The 4,727-nt window shown below is 45.8% G+C and overlaps 1 long non-coding RNA gene across 1 annotated transcript; it reads left to right on the top strand.

The window, feature by feature from the left end:
- The first annotated feature begins 3,571 nt into the window (after positions 1 to 3,571).
- On the top strand, positions 3,572 to 4,253 carry LOC136507470 (uncharacterized). The gene is made up of 3 exons (XR_010771751.1): positions 3,572 to 3,639; positions 3,699 to 4,007; positions 4,081 to 4,253. It is a non-coding gene; the product is annotated as an uncharacterized lncRNA (long non-coding RNA).
- Positions 4,254 to 4,727: the final 474 nt, after the last annotated feature.

The following is a 4,727-nucleotide window of genomic DNA, read 5'->3' as shown; positions in this document are numbered from 1 at the left end:
GTATCGAGCAATGTCACTTTGGTCGCCATGAAGATGAAGTACATCGCCACCAGGACTACGAAAAAGAGTACGACAACCCAAACTTAGCCCTCGAGCCTATCCCTAACTACAACACCGCAGACGATGGTGTCGACGACCCTAAGGGCCCCCAGCTTTCACCAAGGCGCTCTGAACACTTGTTGATGCAAAAGTGATCTGCAAACACAAAGGGCTAATACCCGAATCGATATCCAAAGCGTGCCAGTCGATTTGACCTGCTAATCGACAAGGATGAAGAAACGAACACTTTGGTCCTGACAACAGCGATACGCCCGGAAGTCACGGCCAAGAGGTGCTCACGCGGAACTCGAGAATCGCCGAAGATCGCACTGAAGCGATGCAGCTCGCCGAATCAATGAGAACTCGTAAAAAGGGAAATATGCAAATTGACGAAGTCGCCGAAAAGTAGATGCAAATAGGAGTAAAAGTTGGTTTTGATATTGATTGATATATTCTATTACATTGCCCCTTACTCCATATTTATACCCTGATCTAAAGAGACACAACCAAACACAACTAGGACACCAATCCCATATCTAAGGAAACACGTGACTCTTACACGAATCATAACCTAACAAATACAGAAAAGGAAATCAACTCCTATCTATTTCCCTGTCCGCCTCAATTATGATGGAAATCTCACTGTCCTCCTTCCCATCGGCATACTCCCTATTTCATCGGCAGTAGGCTTCAAGTCTTCCTTCATCGGCATACTCTCTGCTTCATCGGCAGTAGTCTTCAAGTCTTCCTTCATCGGCATACTCCCTGTTTCATCGGCAGTAGTCTTCAAGTCTTCCTTCATCGGCATACTCCCTGTTTCATCGGCAGTAATCTTCCAACCTCATCGGCAACGCCCGAGTCCAAATCAACCTTTCCATCGACCATCACCAGCTATCGGCAACTATTTTTACAAACTGGCTTTCATTGGCTATCAAAGTATTCAATAACTTTCCCCTTGCCGATTAGTCCACTCCGATTATTTTGACACGTGCAAAAAACGGTGTCAACACATGCCCCCCAATTTCGGAGTATGAAACCATTAATGCTCCGAAATTTACTCCAGATAACGCTTGCCTTCGCCCAATTACCATAACTCATTCTCCAAGCCAAAACTTGATTCGTTATCAAATCCAATCAAATCTAATCTTGACTCACGCACTTCAGTAAATATCGCACAATCGCCAACCACTCTTACCTTGATTATGATTGAGATACCAAAACAATAACCCATCGGCAAGATCTTAACATGATAATGCTGCCATTTTCAGAAAAATATCATGTATCGATATCCCTTCCAAGTCATGATTACTTGTTATCAACTCATCTGTACAATCCCCTGATTATCGCATGAATAGTTACCACATCCCTCTGCACCGCCTTGACCTATATGCGCGCGTCATAGAGATAAGTCCAAAATACCCTTATTCCGGGCGGCTTATAAATAGATTTCTCCGGAACCCTCAGTTTCTATCTTCAGCCTCCAATCCTTGGCATTCTCTCTCTCCGACGGCGACTCCGACGAACAACCGCGCGACCTCAACCAACAAGAACCCTTCTCCGGTGCTAACCCCAAGTTCCCGGCTCGTATCTCCACCTTCCTCAAGACAATGGCCATCAACTTCGACGTCCCCGCGGTTCGCTCCACTTCCATTACCTTTTACTTTGATCTTTTTGCAAATTTATTCAGTTGGTGATTTTTCCTTTCTTCTGTCTTCTGGATTCCATAACCTCAGGAACTGCGCAACAAATTAATTATCCCAACCGATCAGCCACACGTCCAATGCCTTAGACCAATGGGCAACCCAGATCCAACCGATCTGATCAACGCAGAGGTTAACAGAATCCCCTTTAGAGCCCAAAATTTCTCTCTGAACTTGTGGAAAGACACATTCCGATCTTGGCCCAAAACCACCAAAGGGTGGAAAGATTGGTATTTGAGGGTTAATAGATCGATGCAAGTATACTGGGCAGAACGAAGATTAGACCAATGTATCAGGCTCTCTATTGCCGATATGCAGAAAAATGAATCAATGATAATTGCAGCTGCTTATTTCTGGTCAGATACGACCAATACTTTTATGTTTGGACATGGCCCAGCTACCCCTACCCTTGCCGATGTCCACATGCTTACTGGCTTGGACATCTCAACTGCCGATGAAGGCTCCATCTATGGTAGAAAGCCTGAATATAGAGTGAATACCCGTAACATCGGCGGTTGGACAGGATATATTCAAGAATACCAGAAAACCGGGACACCTAGCCAGAGGGAACATGCCACATTCCTGAATATGTGGTTAGAAAAATTTATCTTCTATGGTCGATCAGTAGGACCAACCAACGCCTTCCTCCCTGCAGCTGAACTTCTGGCTAATGGCGTAAGGTTTCCTCTTGGCCGATACCTTCTGAGCTCCACTTATCATCTTCTTCACCAAGTGTCTCAGAAACTTCTGCTTGGCGAACCCATCGGCAACCTGGGAGGCCCATGGTGGTTTATCAACATGTGGCTGAATGCCCATATGCACAAACGTTTGCAATGGGACTTTTTTGCTCAACAATTCCCACGAGAAATTGCTGAAGATTATGTGCTCGGGGATGATGAATCGGCAACACGCTCACCCCTCAATTTTGGTGAAGCCATAATTGTCCTTCCTGGAACAGAAGCCAACGAAGACCAAATTGGCAGATTTTTTCAAAGCTTTTATAATGGTCTTTCTCGTGATCATAGGGCCTGGGTGCCTTATATCGACGAAGAAAACAGATTCCCCCTTCTTTTCAACTTTGCCGATGACACTCTGAATCAAGATAATGAGCTCATGATGGCTATCATCACTCCCAGGGCAATTCCAGTAAACACATTCGGCAGCGGGAAAAACACCAACATTTCATATGAATTTTACAACCCATCGGCAGTATCCCGCCAATTGGCTTTTGGGCAACTGCCAATCAAACTCTGCTTTGCCGATGTGATCAAACCCAGGGAAACAATCACCTGCGGAACAGACTGGAATAAGGTAGTACAACTTTCTCCTGATGCCGATACTACAGATGTTGATATATCCACCTAGACACCAATATCTTTCATCACCGAGTCATACAAGCAATGGTGGCGAGAGTGGAAAGAGCAACTGTTCGCGACTTCTGCTCACACATATCGGCACATGATCGACCCTGAATATGCCATCCCTGACGACGCGGTAAGTTTCCTTTAACTCCCTTCTGCTTTTCCTTTCATTTATCAGTAACTGATTCCCTTGTAACAGGTTAACAACCCAGCACCATCGGTGAGCAAAAGTGGGAAACCTTTCAACCTCCGACCTGTTTCCCCAACATCGCCGATCGGCTACAACGCTCCCACCTTAGCCGCTTTGACCCACCAGAAGATTCGTACCAAAATCATCACTTCTAAGTCCAAATTGGCTACATCTAGGGCTACCCCATCGGCCGCTGCTACAACCTTGGTCAAAGCCTTTAAGGTAACAACCTTGTTTATTTTCACTTATGCCGATCACAAACTATATTAACCTTAATCATCAGGGGGTAAGAGCTGCTACGGGATCATCATCGGCAATTCCGCCGATATCAAGCACCACTCCTTCAGAGGTAGCCTCTTGACTTTACATTTCATCTGTTAAATATCATATCTTACACTTGTTTTGCAGCAACAATTGGGTACATCGGCAAACGTACCAGATGCCCAAGCTTCACAACCAACAAGTGTCGATGCCCCCCAGCCAATCGTTGCCGATGTCCAAGCAAAGCGCAAAGCTTCAGCAGATACTGAAGCACAGCCAAAACGACAAAAGTCTATGCCGATCCCTACATCTGCCCCAATGTCATCGGTCATCATACCTCAAGAGCCCACCACCGATGAAGTCACAGAGGATATCCCATCGGCAAGCTCAGCCGATCCACACGACATACTCCAAGTTGCTTCCTCCAGTCAAGCACAGGAAATTGCCTTGAAACAGGTAAACCGATCAACCTATCTGATTTTACAATACTCATACTTACCCCTGATTGATCTCCTTGTCTTTCTCTCAGGAACAAGATTCCCCGAACAGCCTATTTTCCTTTGCCATTGACATTTCTGACGACGATGGAGAGGAAACAAGTTCTTCCCTTGCACTGGGAACAATATCGGCAGAGACTAAATCCAAGTTGGAAACCCTCCTGAACTTGCTACAGCAAGGTACCGCCCAACTGGTAGATGACTCGGACCCCGCAAAGGCAATTTTCAAGACAATTCGTGGCCAGGTCCCTGCCGATGTTGAAGAAATACTCTTCCCAGCAGCTCACTTAGAAAGCCGTCAACTGCAATATCAACGGGCTGCTCAGCGCATTGCCGATAGAGCAGCTCAAGCTCAACTTAAAGAAGAGATGCTACAACTGAAACAAATCGCTGATGAGAAGCACAAGGGCATCGTCAACTTGTAGACTTCGGGTGCTGCACTTAAGCAGAAAATCTTGGATCTATCGGCAAGGAAGGCAGCTCTATTGGCCGAATTGAAAGAAATCGATGCAGCCTTAACTCATGCTCAACAAGAAGAAAGCCAGCTACCCAATGCCGTCAAAGCCCTTCAGCAAGAAAGAGATATCCAAGCTCGCAAAGCTTTAGCCATGAAGAAGAAACTTAAGCCTGTGGAAGGTGCTGCCGATGACGATATCAAAGAAATGGAAGAAGCCGACCA

Source organism: Miscanthus floridulus, chromosome 1 (assembly GCF_019320115.1).
Source record: "Miscanthus floridulus cultivar M001 chromosome 1, ASM1932011v1, whole genome shotgun sequence".
Classification (NCBI taxonomy): Eukaryota; Viridiplantae; Streptophyta; class Magnoliopsida; order Poales; family Poaceae; genus Miscanthus; species Miscanthus floridulus.
Note: the sequence above shows the minus strand (reverse complement) of the source record. Positions and strands in the feature narration are given on the sequence as shown.